We start from the raw sequence: 18,001 nt of genomic DNA, 5'->3' as shown, positions 1-18,001 counted from the left end.
AGGGAAAAGATAATTGGCAATAGACTTTGAACTGCAACATTATAAATGATGATGATGATGACTGAGGCAATGAAAGCACTGAGCTTTTCCTGGAGCTGCCAGCACAGTCTTTTAGGGCCTCTGCTTAGCAATATGAAAAAGACTTTATATGGAGGTGCCCATTGGGAGGAGGGTCTGCTTGCTAAATTCATCTTGAGAATAAAAGACATGCCTATATGATTGGTTTTCTTGGGATCGCTAGGGGATCATTTCTCTTTTCTTCCCCCAAGCTGTTAGTACTCTACATCTGTATTTCAATGGTTTGAGTTATCAAGTAGGAGAAGAGTGGTGCATGATGAGCAGTGAAAAATATAGCTGCTGCTTGCTAAATATGATCAGAGTAAAATGCAAACTTACAAAATTAAGCATCTTAGGATTCTTTACAATATTATATACTTGCTGAAATGAGTACCTTAGTATGAGTAGCATGACCTTTCCAGGTAGTCAACTGGTCTGCCTGTTCAAATTTGTTTTATCCCCAAAACTACCCCAATGCAGTATTCTCCGTTGGCAATGACACCAATTTTTATAATGGTAGATAAAGAAAATGTTAATTCTGAGTTGTACTTTAAAATTTTTTTTCAGAAAGGGGGTCTCACTCTGTTACACTTTAAATTTTTATTGGACTTTATATCCTGAAAATATTTTATTTAAAGTTCTCATCTTACTCATTTTCAACTTTTACTCTGTATGAAAATTAATCTTAATGGTTGATTCAACACCATTTACTAGTATATTCAGATTTCCATTACATTTATTTCACAAAGAGCCACCTGATTTTAAAGCCATTGTCAAAAATAGGCACTGGTCTTTGTAACATCTTATGCAGACAGGTGAGACAACATGGATGAAAGCCCAAATCTTACTGCCTTTCCTTCACTCCACCTCTAAACTTTCCCAAGTGAAGGAAAAGAAAGGGCAAAACAACAAATTGTATGTAAGTTGGCACTTAGGTAGTCATCTGAGTTGGATCTCTAAAGAGGAACCATCGTGAAGACTACTAAAGGAAAACCAAAAAGAAAGCTTCCTCCATTTCAGAGCTTCTCTGTGTGCCCTGGTTCTGTGACTACACTGGAGTAGAGACGCCTTCTGGGATGTATGAGCCAACACACTGTCTTAGGGTAGGCAAGAGTCCTCTCTGGGCTAAGGGAGTCAATTCTTAGGATCCTGCAAACAAGAGAGTAAATACTATGGCATTTGACAACAGAATAACATTCTTTTATCTGTTCAGTTTTCTGCCTCCTCCCTCCACTATACCACAAATCTATATAAATGATTTTATCCAGTCATCAGCAACCATACTGCCAAAAAGGTAAACTCTAATCCTATCTCCAATTAATGTTTTCTTAAAAGTCTGTACTCCAATCAAACTCAGCCAATAACTCCCCTTAAAGGCTGCCCATTCTACTCACCAAGCCACTGTTCATACACGGCTGTGGGCATCCTCTCACTGTCTTGTTATTAGTTAGCTTTACATTTATTTCCGGGGCATTCTCCTAACCAGGAGGTCAACTTGGAGAACAGGACAGGGCTGTATAATTGTTATATTCTGTTACAGAACATGACTTTATTATATAACATACTGTTTGAAAATCACAACCCTATAAGTATTTTCTCCATGAATCGGGTGATACATGATTAACAATTTTAAATAATAATTGGGAGCTAGAAAAACTAATCTGGGAAAATGGATCGTTATTATGGCAGTTGACCACATTAAAAAAAAAAAACCCTCAAAGCTATTTAGTTTGGATCAGTGTAAATAAATTCATTGACTATTCAGCGAGAGGATAGTATATATAGAATAGTATCAGACGTTAGAAATGGCATCATGTATACGTGAAGAGCTCAATAATTTATAAAACAGTCCATACATTATATAACATCTTCCTTTCTACAGTCCTGTGAAACAGGTTGAGCAAACAGTGTCACCCATACTTTATAAAGAAACCTAACTTCAGAACAGGCACCCTGATAAATTAAAGGCAGCATTAGGAATATAACCCCAGCTGGGCGCAGTGGCTCATGCCTGTAATCCCTGCACTTTGGGAGGCCGAGGCGCGTGGATCACGAGGTCAGGAGATTGAGACCATCCTGGCTAACATGGTGAAACCCGGTCTCTACTAAAACTACAAAAAAAAAAAAAATTAGCTGGGCGTGGTGGCGGGCGCCTGTAGTCCCAGCTACTCAGGAGGCTGAGGCGGGAGAATGGCGTGAACCTGGGAGACGGAGCTTGCAGTGAGCAGAGATCGCACCACTGCACTCCAGCCTGGGTGACAGTGCGAGAGTCCGTCTCAAAAAAAAAAAAAAAAGAAAAGAAAAGAAAAAAAAAAAGGAATGTAACCCCAATTCTGTATCCTGGCCATAAAGAAGACAACTCAATCATGTGGCCCCTGAAAAGGTGTTAGAAGCCTCAACTGCTTTATTACATGCTAGCCGACTTCATAACCCTTAAATAGGACAAATAACCCAACAATAGGTATAGATTATAAACTTGGCTAAGCTGTGGGCTCGGTGAGGGCAAGTGCCTCTTCTCTTATATATACAGCATTGCCATAGAACCTAGCACATTGAAGGTCCTCAAATATCTATTTAATTGATAACATATGTTTTGTATTATTACTAATAAAATTCTAAAGCCCTACTGAAATATCTGTGAAGTTCTTAATTCTCAATGAAAAGAAACAACCCAAATATTCAATTACATATGCTAGAGCACGTGTGTAACTGAAGGCAGTTACACAATATAGAGCGTATGCCCTTGAAGATCCTGTAATTTAAATTAGACACATTAAAGGAGAGTGCTAATTAGCCAACAAGGCAATTTAAAACTAAATACAGAAATAATTTTATATTTCAAGAGGCAAGGGCAGACAGTGGCTCCTACCATTGAGTACAAGGTGGCATGCGATTTTAGAAGGGGAAGCACTGATCTTAAATTAGCCCTTAAAATGGTCTATTTTGGTTACTTTTCGGACCATTGTAATTTCTTATTCTCTTCATAGCTAAAAAATATTTGCTCACTGACTATTTGGGTGAAGAATGAGAAAATGAAAAGCATGTGGATTACAAGTGACCCGGTGACAAGGCCATTATTTTGAACCCAGGGAGGACTACATGAGTACTCATAAGACCTGCCGCCAATGGAAGGTTTTCATTAAACTCAGAAAAGCAGGTTGCTTAAAAGACAGCCCCCAAATTTCTATTCGATTAAGACCTTGCTGATCACTGACTACATGCCACTTTCCAAGTCCTCTACAGGCATCATCTTATTTAACCCTCACTACCTTAAGACATGGTATGACTATCATCCCCATCTTGCTGATGAGGAAACTATAGCAACAAGGTCACATGGTGTGGCAGAGCCGGTTTAATCCCACACTCTCCGGTCCCAGAACCTGTGGCCTGACTTGGAGCATTCATGCCACCACTTACTGAAACTTGGTTAGTAAGAGGTTCCACCCTGTAGCCTGAGCTCCATTCCTCCCTGTCCTATGTCCTCCAGGGCCTTGGACATCTCCCCATCACCACATCTGAATTCAATTCACCTTTCCCCTCAAGCCCCTGAATTTCTCTACAAACTCTACCTGCATTCTCTGTCACCCACATCTGATACTTTTCTCTCATCCATGGGATTCAGGTGGTGAACAAATCCCTACCTGGGTGCTCTCCTCTTAAACGCACTCTTCCCTATCTTTTCTTTTTCTTTTTCTTTCTTTTTTTTTTTTTTTTGTGGTGAAACGGTGTCTCGCTGTCACCCAGGCTGGAGTGCAGTGGCGCAATCTTGGCTCACTGCAACCTCCACCTCCTGGGTTTAAATGATTCACCTGCCTCAGCCTCCTGAGCAGCTGGGATTACAGGTGCCCACCACTGCACCCAGCTAATGTTTGTATTTTTAGTGGAGATGAGTTTCACCATGTTGACCAGGCTGGTCTCAAACTCCTGACCTCAAGTGATCCACCTGCCTCGGCCTCCCAAAGTGCTGGGATTACAAGTGTAAACCACTGCGCCCGGCCTTGCCTGTTTTCTTTGCCCACTACCATCATCCTAGTCCAGACACTGGCCTTGGCACACCTAATTACAACCTCTTTCCCCCAGGCCTCTTGATGAGAGTCAGAAACTTTAGCCTTTCTTTAGGATGCTGTACCAGAAGCCAGCAGATTAAATGATGACTAATAACAATAATAAATACTTGCTAACAATTATATAGCATAGTGCTTTAAGCACTTTACATATAAAGTGCTCATTCATATCTCACAAGAATGCTGTGAGGCTTGTTCTATTTATCAGTCGCACTTTCCAGATGATGAAACTATGCTCCAGAGAGGTTGAGTAACTTGCCCACGGTCACACAGTCAGCAAGTGGGGAGCCAGGCTCTACACTCTGGGGTCTGGCTCCATGGTCTGCACTCTTCATCATCATATTTTCTCTCTTAAACAAATAAACAGATATGTTCCAGGTCCTCAGAAAGCCTTAAAAGAGACACACACTGCTCACCAAATATCCTCAAGTTCCTTGGGGGTGGGGAGGAAGAGCAGGTGACTACCTCTGACCAATGGGTTGGGGGCAAAAGACGCGTGTGTCACTTCCAGCCCGAGGTGAGAGGGAGTGGCATTCTCCTCTGCCACGGTGTTCGGCAATGTTCTAGATGGTGGCACCTTTGTCAGCCTGGGTCCCTGAATGAGTAAGTGAGAACTCCCACCCCATGCCCCACCCAACTGCATTAGACAAGTGTGCAAACAAGAAACACACTGTGGATTAAGCCACTGTGATTTCAGGGTTATTTCGTGGCTGCAACATAAGCTAACCTGTTCTGATTAAAACAGTGTTTAACCTACTTGGAATGAAAAAAAAAAAAGACCAATACACAGAGTGTAAGAAAAGAAAAATGCAGACACTATCCAGTTCTCTTGGCAAACAATCTTCCTTAATCCCACTTTCATTGTGTCATTTCATGCTCAGGGATTGAGAATAGTTCCCCATGATCTACCACATCAAGTCCAAGTTCCTCTCCCACACTTTCAACTCCCTCCAACCTGATTTATCTCCATTGCCCAATATGGGCCTTTCAGGTTTGTCTGGTTGGTTTTGTCTGTCCTGTGGATAAAATGTTTGGTTCTCTCTAGTGGGATTCTCCTGCTTCCTCCCCTTCTTGTTTACACTTACATCCAAATCACACCGCCTCCCTTAATCCTTCTTTGACTACTCAAAGCCATCCATCTTCCTTTCCTCAACTTATCTGGCTTTTACAGTATATGCCACATAGTTTTAATTTAGATCTTACAACAAAGGAAGAAAAAAGACACTGGCCTGGAGATGGGTGGCCTGGTTCTGTCAGACTCCAACCCAGCTCCATCCCACTTTGTCCAGTCTTTGAGCCTTTCTAGACTTCAATTGTCTTGTCAGTGAAGTAAGTGTTAGATAATAGGCAAGCTCTTTGCCAGCCATCGTACGGTCTATGGTCTATTATTTCATGTGCAATATTCTTGTATCCCTCAAATGAAACATAAACTCCATTGGGGAAGAGACACTAGCTTTTCCTTCTTTCTATTCTGGATAGCACTGGGCATGACACCCTGAACATAGACAGTGCTCCAAAAAATACATGTTGACTATAGGTCATCAAATATTAGCTGAGGAGACTATATGATTTGTAGTTTTAAAGTATGGTAAGAGGTTGATATTATTACATGTCATAATTTGTTAGGCAGCAACAGATAACTAATACTTGCTTGGTACTAAAATGCTAATCATGGAAAATATATTAAATTAGAAATTAGAATGACATTTAAATCAGTCAGGATTTATTTTCCAAAATGAAACTTTTCTGTTGAGAGTATAAGAGGAGCACCACTAGCTTTTCCATTTCCTTCCACATGTAAAAAAGCAGCATATGACTGCTATGCTACTTTATCTCTGATAATGCATATCCAAATGGAGAGAAATCCTGGCAATACTGTAGTTGTTAGAAAGAAGAAGCTGTTTAAGAGGGCAATACAATAAATTATTTCCTTTTTGTTTCAAGAGTTCACCTTCCTCAAAAATTTTAAAGCTGTTCTCTATCTGCATGCTAACTGTGTTGCTTCTCGTAGTTAGTAATGCTCTTAGACATCCTGTCCACTCAACTGAAAACCACTCCAGAGCAGGGGCCACGTTACTTTCTGCCCCACATGGCACCTACTGCAACTGATCCAAAACAAGAACTCAAGTGCTTTTCTGATTGGCTTTTATCCATTTTCTCAGAGTGTTAAAACATTTATTTCTGGTTTCTGTATAAGAATGACTTTTCCCAGGCAGATTTTGAGAAGAAAAAAGTGTGTCAGAATGAAACTACACGGAGGCTACAAAAGGTTTGAGACCTAATCTAAAAAAAGTAACATTTTGATACGTTCTTATTGCTTGAGGGCAGCAGTCCCACCATTTTCCCATCAAGTCCTGGCATGAAGTATCAAATTTTTTGGCAGGGGCTACATAGTAAAAATGTATAAGGTTACTGCCTATATTAGCCTATAAAAATAAATGCAAACAGTATGTTTTAGCATATCATATATTATATGTTCAAGAGAGTAATGAAAGTATATGCAAGTGCCATTTCATGTATTATTGCTTATTATTTTCCCCAGTAAGGGAGCAAGGGCAAGAAGGTCCTAAAGTTGAACATTATTGGTTTGTTAAAAGAACAGCAGTTAAGGCTGCACGTGGTGGCTCACGCCTATAATCCCAGCACTTTGGCAGGCTGAGACAGGAGGCTCACTTGAGCCCAGGAATTGGAGATCAGCCTGGGCAACATGGCGAAACCTCGTCTCTACCAAAAAAAAAAAAAAAAAAAAAAAAAAAAAGAAAGAAAGAAAGATATTTTTCCTTACTCTTGTTACAACATGGGGTGGAGGCAGAAGTTCAGGGATGGGTTCAGAAAGAACTGAGGCTGGTGTGGGAGAATCACCTGAGCTCAGGAAGTCAAGGCTGCAGTTAGTCATGATCGTGCCACTGCACTTCAGCCTGGGTGAGAGTGAGACCCTGTCTCAAAATTAAAAAAAAAAAGAACAGCAGTTAAGAAGACGACATTATCAAAACAGACCCACAGGCCTGATACACATGTGACAAGAGATCAAGGCAATCCTGGTTCTCAGTCCCAACAATCTCCTATGAGCTCTACTTGAAACCTGGTACCTGCCTGTGCCTGCACCTGACACTCAGGCCTCTGGGGAGGCCCGTAGAGATACTGGCAAATCTGAGGCAAGGGCAGGGTTGAGGGACACTGCAGGCTAACACCATGCAGATTTTAGGAACCACATGGTAAAATGAAAAATGGAAACCAGTGTCCCATTAGGGATCCAACTGTCAAATTATTTGAAGTTTGTGTGTTTGAAAAAATGATTAAAAGGTGATGGGTACATGGTAGTCATTATACCATTCTCTCTGTATTTATGTATATTTGAAAATTTCTGTAATAAATTTCTAAAAATGGTAAGTATGTTCTCTAACACATGCCCTTACTCCTGTTACATCGGGGGTAGAGGCAGAAATTCAGGGATGGATTCAGAAAGAACTGAGACACAGTTACCAGTCTCCATCTCCAATCAGTTAAGCACAGCAATTCAAATCATAGGAGAATGGGACGCGCACTGGCCACATTCTAAGGTTACATGTGAGGGAAGTCTCAGCAGACCTTCAAGGAGTCCTAAGAATAACGTGGCAACAGCAAACTAAATTCCGCATGTTTGTACGTATAAGTGGGAGCTAAACATTGAATACACATGGACACGAAGATAGGAACAACAGAATAGACACTGGGGACTGCTTGTTGGGGGAGTGTGGGGTGATGGAGGTTGAAAAGCCACATATGGGGTACTATGGTCACTACCTGGGTGATGGGCTCATTTGTACCCCAAGCCTGAGTGACACACAATTTACCCATGTAATAAACCTGCATATGTACCCCCGGAACCTAGAAGTGGGAAAAAAATTAAAAATAAATAAATATTTAAAAAAAGAAGTCCTAATAAGAGATGGCTGGTGGTAACAAAGTCACCAGCAAAGAACAGGTTATACCAGAAAGCCACATGAAAAGATCGGCAAGGCTTCATAAACACACACACAATGTTCTTTGAGGAACTTGATCTCCTAACACAAAGGACCACAAGGAAGAACTATGTCCCAGTTCAAATCTAAATGTTTCAGATCCAGGTATGTTGCTATGTATATATACATTTGAAGTCAAATATAAATGTTACATTCTTTTGATTAGCAGTTCTGTCAGCCAAGGTTCAGTTATAGATAACAGAAATCTCGTCAGCTATTTTGGGCAGCAGATTTAGTACACAGAATTCGATGCTTATACAATTGCTGAAAAGGCTAGAAGGCCAGATCCAGCGCCTCCAGGAATAGACTCCTGGAACACATAAGGACTGGTCTACCAGGAGAACTGTTTCCTCTGACACACTGAGGCAGCTGGGAAATCACAAAAGTTAATTACATCAACTGTGAGCTCCAAGGTCAAACCACTTTGGCAGAGTCTAGGGATCAGGGAGTTTCAGGGAGTTGAACTGTGAACTCTGGCACCCCGTTGGATGTGTAGAACTGCACCAGGAAAATGGCTATCTCATATGCCTTGGCTCATACTGAATTCAAGAGCCACACGTTTTTCTGAATAATGGAACCTAAATCATATCCAGAACTCCAGGCAAGGGAGTTTAAGAAATAGAGCATTCAGCTTTCCAACCTCTGCTTTATGGGAAGTACACTAGGAGAACCCTGAAACAGATAATGAGCCAGCTGGCCGGGCATGGTGGCTCATGCCTATAATCCCAACACTTTGGCAGGCTAAGGCAGGAGGGTCACTTGAGGCCAGGAGTTTGAGACCAGCCTGGGCAACATAACGAGACATTGTCTCTACAAAAAATTAAGAATTAGCTGGGCGTGGTGGCACATGCCTGTAGTCCTAGCTACTCAGGAGGCTAAGGCAGGAGGATCCCTTGAGCCCAGAAGTTTGACGTTACAGTGAGCTACAATCACACCACTGCACTCCAGCCTGGGTGAACAGAGCAAGACAATTGTCTCTTAAAAAAAAAAAAAAAAGAAGAAAGGTAATAATAAATAAGATAATGAGCCAGTTAATCTAGTATACCCTCCATACCATTCTAATAAAGTACAAAAATACTCTACCAAAGGGAGGAAGAAGAGGAGGAAGAGGAGGAGCAGGAGGAGCAGCAGCAGCAGCAGCAGCAACTTAAGACACACCACAATCGAATGCAAAAGCAAATGTAAAAGGGCATTTCCAAGCTAATAGGATAAATGTGGAAACAGTAGTTTCAGTAGTAAATAATATTACAGAATTATGAATAATTTTGTTAGGTAAGGTAACATTATGGTTATATAAGAAATGCCATTTTAGAGCTTTCTGAAATATGAAATATGATATTATGATGTCTGGAAATTGCTTCAAAATACTTTTAAAATGCCAGGGAATGGAAAGAGGATAGCAAAAATGTTAATTACTGAATCTGGGTAATAGGGCTCATTTTATTCTCTCTGCTTGTGTCACTGAAATTTTTCATGAAAAAGTTATAAAATGTTATTCCAAGAGAAATACGAAAACTACACATTATTTTCATCTACTGCTTCACCTTCACAAACTTTAATTTTCCCACAGCCTTAGAATATGTATCGTTTTCTGTAAGTCCTGGCTTACAGTCTTCAAAAATGCCAAGGTCGCCCAAGACAGACTGAGGAACAGTCCAGATTAAACAGTAAGGGGATGTACCAATCAAATGCAGCATGTAATACTGAACCAGATGATGGACTAGAATTTTTATTTTCCTTTTTGCCATAAAGGACATTATTTGGACAATTGCCAGATGTGAATAAAGTAATACATACTCATGGTATTTTGGAGTCAAAGGGACATTATGTCTACAACTTGCTTTCAAATGATTCAGAAAAAATACTGTGTGTGTAGAGAGAAAATGATAACAGCAAATGCGGAAAATGTTAATAACAGGGGCATCTGGTTTTAGGGTATATGGGAGTTCTTTGTTTTATCCTTGCAACTTTTCTATAAACCAGAACTATTTTAAAATTTTCAAAAAGTATAAAACATAAGTGGCAGCATTTGGTAGCTACTGAAGAGAAACAGCAGTTTCTTCAGTCTATTAAATGAAAATAAAAGTAATAGCTAAATAACTGGAGTGTCATATAGTGCTTCTTCAGGCCCCATTCATGGGGGCACTTCCCCCCAATTGGAACTTTTTTTCTTTGCATTGTGTGTTTATTTGTACTTCTTATTTTAGCAGCAAAGTTTGAATACAATCATATAAGTTGTCTTTGGACATTTACATTGCTGCAGTTGAAATACACAGCCTCAGTCTGGCAAGTTTAAATGCTCAAGTTGCTTCCTGCTATAGTGACCATTAACTAGACTGTTTTACCTTTAAAAATAAAGTGGCATTGGCCAGGCGTGGTGGCTCACGCCTGTTATCCCAGCACTTTGGGAGGCCAAGGCGGACAGATCACGAGGTCAGGAGTTTGAGACCAGCCTGACCTACATGGTGAAACACCGTCTCTATTAAAAATACAAAAATTAGCTGGGCGTGGTGGCACACGCCTGTAATTTCAGCTACTCAGGAGGCTGAGGCAGGAGAATAGCTTGAACCCGGGAGGCAGAGGCTGCAGTGAGCCGAGATAGCACCACTGCACTCTGGCCTGGGTAAAAGAGCGAGACTCAGTCTCAAAAAAAAAAAAAAAAAAAAGGTGGCATTAAGGCATTAAGGAAATGTCTGAGCCACAATTCAGACAGGCATGAGTTTCCATCCAGGCTTGCCACTTAAGTAGCCGTCACTTAGTGACTCAATCCTCAGACCCTCAGCTTTCTCATGTAGAACACAGCAATAGCAACATCTACTCTTGCAAGTCTGCTTGTGGCTATTCATTTAAATCTGGCTATTCATTTAAATCAGGAACATATGTCAAACAAGGCTCTATGGTACAAAATTGTTCAATATAAATTTATTAAGATTTCTTAAGAGAAAGGGTAAATCCTGCTGTCAAAAAAAAATCTCCAAATGGAATGTGTAATGTTAACATTTCATAATGTTACTCCATATTTTTCCTTCATATTGTCACTGATATTAACAAACCTATCCTTGGTATTGTCATTTATTTATACAGCAAATAATTATCAAGTGTCTCTATGAACCAGCTGCTATTCTACAGACTGGAATAACAGCTGAAAACCACACAGACCAAGTTGCTCTCTGAATCCTACATCCTAGAAGCCAATATTAAACATTAAGTAAGTAAACAGAATAATTTTAGAAGAGAGAGCTGTAAAGTGTTGATTCTAGCTCTGGTGTACCCATGACTGATTATCTGCCTTCCTAAATATTCTCTGAGCTACTTTAATAAATTCCCTTTCTGCTGAATCAGCCAGAATTCATTCTATTACTTCAACTAACAATCCAGCCAGAACAGGGATGCCTATTCTCTTGTAACTGACAAAGCCTTTTTCCTTTAGTTCAGATAACAAAAGCACATTAGATTTCAAGCACATTAGATATTTCAGAACTCAACACATAACATATACCAAAAAATCCAACCCTAAGACAGGTATGAGATTATTTTTGTGTGCTGTATATTTTGCTATGGTTACCAAGACATGGTTAGCATTTTGAATTTTTTTTCTTAGAACAATACAATGATCTAAATCTAAAATCTTTCACAAGGTGCAACTTTCCAATGATAAACAAGAACAGGAAGTGAATCTTGAATACAACCAGACTTCAAGTTCCCTTCACTATTAAAGTATCTCCTTTGCTGTCTGTTACCTGAGTCTCACTTAACCAGCGTTAAACTTCCATCATTCTAGCCCAACAGTTATAAATATCTTTATTTCTTTTTGAACAAAACATATTTCCTATTAGATTGGAAATTTTGACACACTCAAATGTTTGAAGTCCCAAGAGGAAGACAGCTAAAATAAAAGGAATTGAGCAGCAAAGCAACTCAGAAAAGCAGAAATGAAAACAGATGTTAAACCTCTTTAAAACAAATTTTTACTAATAGCCTCAACCAAAGCTATTTCAGTCAACTACTAGAAATATCCTACCTAGTCAAAAGTTCTCAACAAGCTTCCTAGGCCATGAGCTCCTCAAGGGTGTGGGCTAACTCTTTCCAGGGTTCTATCTACCACCCAGCATCATGCATGTCATGACTCTCCATCATGGGTGATTTTGCCCCCCAAGTGTCATTTGGCATTATCTGGAGACATTTTTAGTTGTCATGACTGGGGTAAGACTGGGGAAAGGAGGTTTTGCTAACAGCATATACTGGGTGGAGGCCAGTGATGCTGCCAGCCACCCTGCAGTGCACGGGACCGCCCCCACCGCAAAGGGTTATGCAACTAAAATGTCAAAAGTGCTGAGGGTGAGGAAACTCTAGCTTAGGTCAATGATGCCACTGCCCTTCATGTTCAAATACAAAATCACTTATCATGTGGCTTCATGTAGACTTCTGGCAACAACTTACACGCCCTTTTAAACTGGATACATTAGGTCTGCTCCCTGGTAAGACACTCTGGCTACTGAGACCGCAGTTTGAAATTCCTGCAGTGTTAAAAGCCTGAGTCTCCTTTCACAATTAGCCAGCAATCCATAAGGTAAGTACCTCTGCATGCCACTTTGATTCAGAAGGCACAGATCTTCAAACATTACTAAAATCTTGTTAAAATGATTGGCAATCTCAGTTCCTAATCAGTCCTCAGGCAATGTCAAGACATAAGTGAGACAAGAAAAGCCTCTTCCTCTTGTTATGTATCTTCTAACATCATCATTTTTCTTTTATCAATTTATAGAAAATAGCGCTGAAGGTTTCTGAGCCTGTTTCCTCAAAGGAGATGCGAGTTCTCCCCTTCCAGGGCTGTTCTAAGGAGAGAAAGTGGCACACCTGCAGAGTGTCTGGGATGAGCCTGGCGTGTGCTTGCTGACTACCAAGGTGACATAGTACCAAGTACAATGCCGGACACATGGTATCCAACACCCAAATACTGAACTGAGCCCAAAGTGTGAGAACTTTTTGGTTGAGAAAGGAGATATCTTGTGAATATAAGAATGAATGGATTATATGCTTCTCTCTTAGGTAAGATGCTGGAAATGATTTTATAAGTCCACATTTCAATCCTTAAAAAAAAAAATCACTGAACCCAAATGTGAAATTCAACTTTTATACTTTGTTGTTGTTGTTGTTGTTGTTGTTGTTGTTTGTTTTGTTTTTTTTGAGATGGAGTCTCGCTCTGTCACCCAGGCTGGAGTACCATGTTGTGATCTCATCTCACTGCAACCTCCTCTGCCTCCTGGGTTCAAGCTATTCTCCTGCCTCAGCCTCCCAAGTAGCTGGGATTACAGGTGCCCGCCAACACACCTGGCTTATTTTTGTATTTTTAGCAGAGATGGAGTTTCACTATGTTGGCCACGCTGATCTCAAACTCCTGACCTCAAGTGATCTGCCTGCCTCGGCCTCCCAAAGTGGTGGGATTACAGGTGTGAGCCACCACGCCCAGCCTACATTTTTCTCTTAAGTAACAGATTTGAGGTAGCTTACTGAGTGAGAAAGAGAGAGAGAGAGAGAGAAAGAAGAAGGAAGGAAGAAGGGAGGGAAGGAAGAAAGGAAAAAGGACATTAGCAGAGACACAATAATTTAGTGCAAAAAAATAACTGAAGCAACTAGCATGTGGCAGACCGATCCCAGTCAGCTTTCTTTGTCCCTTTGGTATTAAAGAACACTCTTCACTACTCCATGCTGAGGGAGCTGTAAGAGAGAGTAAGATCCTGCTCTTTCAAAAGCATCCAGTTGAGAGAGTGGTCAATTAGGTAAATAATTACCATCTCAAGTAATGTATGTTTCACGTAACTTACAAGCACAAAGTTAACTGGGAGCAAGAAGGAAGGAGAGGTTAATTCCAACTCTGGCTGGAGCAGGGTTTCGTGGAGCAGAGCTACCCGAGGGGACACTTGAAGTTCTCCTTGTTTTCTTGGTAGAAGTTTGTCAAGCAAAGGGGAGAAGGGATGTTGTAACCACAATTGTCGTAATAAATGAATCCAGAGAAATCTGTAATGATGTACGCGTGACAGGCAGTAGTGAGTAATGCAATTTAGCTGACATGCAGAGTACAAGGAAGGAATGACAGAAAATGAGGCTGGGAAGATTGGCTGGAGCTCTGAGGTGTGTCACAAGCAAGTTAAACTTTATAAAACAGCAGGAGGAAGCCATAGGAGATTTCTCAAGGTGTAAAGGAATAAGACCAGATCTCTTTTGTAGATAAAATTAGGGGAGTGGGGCAGTGCAGATGATGGCATTGAGATGGTGACAGGGAGAACAGTTAGGAGGCTACAGCAATCGTCCAAACCAAAGGAGATGAAATCAAAAGATCAAATACTTTTCATTAATCTATTTGCTCTATCAATCCATCCATCTCACAGTTATGTCCACTATGTGGGAGCCACTATGCTAACCAAGTGCTATCAACTGAATGTTTCTGTCCTCTCCAAATTCACTTGTTAAAATCCTAACCCCCAGTGTGATGCTCTTAGGAGGTGGGGCTTTTGAGTGGTGATTAGGTCATGAGGGTAGAGTCTTCGCAAATAGGATTAGTGCCCTTATAAAAGGGAACCCATTGAACTCTCTGCTTTCTGCCATGTGAGGACACCACAAAAAGACAGCCCCAAACACCAAATCTGCCAGTGCCTTGATCCTGGACTTCTCAGCCTCCAGAACTGTGAGAAATAAATTTCGGTTGTTTATAAGTCACACAGTCTAGGGCATTTTGTTAGAGGAGCCTGAACAGGCTAAGGCAGTGAGGCATCATTAGTGAGACAAACTAACACAGTCTCCTCCTGGCACAAAGTCTGTATTCTAGTGGAGGTGGCAGATATCAAATCATTTGTTACATCTTATTTACTATCTATAGTGATGAGTGCTATAAGAAAGAAAAATGTTCTAAGAAAGCATATCACAAGAGACTGTGACCTAGTCTGAGGGTGGGGGTAGTCAAAGACAGCTTCTGCAAAAAATTACCTTTAAGCTTCTCCTGAAACACTTGAATGGTGGCAGTTTATTCTCTCACATCCTTCATTCTAAATACAAATTTTGATCAACTTTTTATTAGTCAACTTTGCTCTGTGCAATCACATTCAAGCATTTAAGTATTTATTTACTAAAATCCCCGGTAGGGCTAACCAAACCAGTAGGTACTGTTGGGAGGGGAAGAGGAGTGGGGATCAGTGCAAAAGCAGGGGAGATAAAGGGGTAAGAAAAGGGGGAAAAGGAGAAAAGAGGTGGCAAGCCGAGAGGGAGGTGGGAAAAGGAAGGAGAAAGAGAACAGCTTAAAATCCAAAGGCTTTGGCTACACAACAGCAGACTAAAGTCTACTTTTCTCAGTATAAATACTGAGTAACTCATGAAGGAAAGTCAACATTCACACACATTTGTTATAATCAATACTCAGAAATATAATTCTCTGCAAACTGATGATCATGAGGAACCATAAGCCTGACAGTTTCTGTTGCTTTACCTTGACTTGGAGGCACGGCGGTTTTAGATTCAAGTGATGTAGGTTAAAATTTCAACTGAGTTATATGTTCCTGGACAGATTTCTTAGTCTCTCTAAAAATGTTTTCGTACCAGTAAAACAGATATAACCCTATCAACAAAGTTTATTTTTTAAATAGGAATTAAAGGAGAGAAGATATCTAAAATATCTATCCATTCAACTTATCTAATCTATTATTCCAAACATGTTAATGTGATCGCTTCAAATTTGGAGATCCAGGTAGTCCTATTTTTAGGTTGAGAAATATCACTTTTTTTCACTTTTAAAGACACTGATCATTTTTCAAGCTATGATGATTATTTATATGTTGGCTATTTAGCCCAAATTCAAAGCAGAGACACAATAATTTAGAAAGCTAACTGTCACTTATTGCTAACTTTGCCCACAATACCCACTTCCCTTAAAAATACTCCAACGGTTGCAATTCGAGATGACCACAGATGATTGTAGGTGTGCTGCTACTCTCTGACTAGCCCTCACCTCCAGACAGGCAATCCCTTCACGCGCCCGAGAAAGTGAATACCACTGCCTGGTACCAACTCTATTGCCACATGTATTAATAATGTGGTAACAGTTAATTAATAATAGCATAGCCCAAATGAAAGCCACACACAGGACTACAAATTTAAGAAAAATATTACATAAAATACCTATAATGGATTCTTTTAAATAGGTCTAAATTACCAAATTAATCCACAGAATAATGTTGGTGGCACCATCACAGCTATTTCTTAGCTTCCGAAATTATCTGTGCCTAGTCCTGGAAAGCTTTATCCTGTGCAATGCAAGAGGCAGAACTGGAAAACATGGAGAAGGTAAGACCTGTGCCCTACATTAATCTGCTCATCGAGAACAGCAGGAAAGGCCCTTCTATGGGGAGACCATGAGGAAATTTATCCTGCAGAAACTGGGTATCTGCAGAAATTAGAAGAACGTTATGTTCCTACAGATGGATCCCGAGACTAAGCAAGTTCCCTCTTGCTCATTTACCACCACCCACCTCCGGATTAGAGGCTTGATGAGGCTTGCGGGTGGTGACAGAGGGGATGGGGCAAGACTGCCTGAAATACTCAAAGCCCCAGTAAGTAGGCCCAGAGAGTGAGACAATAGAGCACAGTGATTACAAGGCCTATTTTATTTCAAGTAAGAGAGTGATGCTTGAGGATGACACAATGTAAAATGGCCTTAATAAAATGTCTGAATGATTGTAGAGGTAACTATCAATGGAGAAAAAAACGATTTCACGACTGCAAGTATTCTTAAAACACACACCTTTTTAAAAACCAATATTGCCTTTTATTTTATTTTATTTATTTATTTTTTGAGATGGAGTTTCCCTCTTGTTGCCCAGGCTGGAGTGCAATGGTGTGATCTCGGCTCACTGTAACCTCTGCCTCCCAGGTTCAAGCGATTCTCCTGCCTCAGCCTCCCTGGTAGCTGGGATTACAGGCATGTGCCACCATGCTCGGCTAATTTTGTATTTTTAGTAGAGACGGGGTTTCTCCATGTTGGTTAGGCTGGTCTCGAACTCCTGACCTCAGGTGATCTACCCGCCTCGGCCTCCCAAAGTGCTGGGATTACAGGCATGAGCCACCGCGCCTGGCCTTAATATTGCCTTTTAAAGATGGTAGTTTGAACATACGTATTTATCTCCTCTGTTCTTTCCTAAAATCTCATAAGAGTGACATTAAAAGGATTTTTTTTAAAGGTATAGGCCCACAAAGATGAAGAGTAGATGATCCTAAAAATTTTTCTAAGTTAGAAAACAGCAACACTATACAGGGTAGCTATCTTGGCAAACCTGAGAAAACCAAATACTAAGCCACCAGTGGTGAAATCTGAGAGGTAACCTGATTAACATTTGACTTCCCAAAGGTTGCAGGGCCAGGGCTTTCCAGAAGTGCTAAGACGAAGGCAGAGCACTGCACAGCCACCCCCTGAACTCTACCCACCTGCTGGCTGGCTGTGGTATTCTACAAAAATGTATTTGGTGTTTGGCTCCCAAAAAATCTTTGGCATCACCTAAGTGACAGAAGTGCCTTTTCTTCTTCATAATGAGCCCCTTTCAACCACATCTGAATTTACCCTAATGGGTTATTTAGGTAGAGCCCCTGGATAGCCTCAGATGGAGCTGGCCGACCAGCAGGAAGACCAAGTGACTAGAGGGGTGGAACTTTCAGCACCACCCACCAGCCTCCAGGAAGTGGGGTGGTGGGAGATGGAGCCCTATAAAAACTCTTCTGCAGTGAAATTCAGACAGCTTCTGGGTTGGTGAATACATGGAAGTGCTGAGAGGGTGGGGTGCCCACAGAAGGCATGAGAGCTCCGTGCACTCTCACCCACCCTCGCACCTTGCCCTT

At 40.9% G+C, this 18,001-nt stretch overlaps 2 protein-coding genes across 7 annotated transcripts in view; one reads left to right on the top strand and one right to left on the bottom strand.

Annotated features, from left to right (window-relative positions):
• Positions 1 to 18,001, bottom strand: part of UBAC2 (UBA domain containing 2) — a 185,902-nt gene that overhangs the window by 92,198 nt on the left and 75,703 nt on the right. The window lies entirely within an intron of this gene.
• GPR18 (G protein-coupled receptor 18) overlaps positions 1,748 to 18,001 on the top strand; it is a 38,155-nt gene continuing 21,901 nt past the window's right edge. For all 5 annotated transcript variants that reach the window (XM_063595985.1, XM_063595983.1, XM_055096954.2 and 2 more), the window contains exon 1: positions 1,748 to 18,001. This exon is cut by the window's right edge. The gene's annotated coding sequence lies outside the window, so the exon portion shown is untranslated.

The sequence above is a fragment of the Pan paniscus genome, chromosome 14 (genome assembly GCF_029289425.2).
Source record: "Pan paniscus chromosome 14, NHGRI_mPanPan1-v2.0_pri, whole genome shotgun sequence".
NCBI lineage: Eukaryota > Metazoa > Chordata > Mammalia > Primates > Hominidae > Pan > Pan paniscus.
This window is presented reverse-complemented; position numbering and strand designations above follow the sequence as displayed.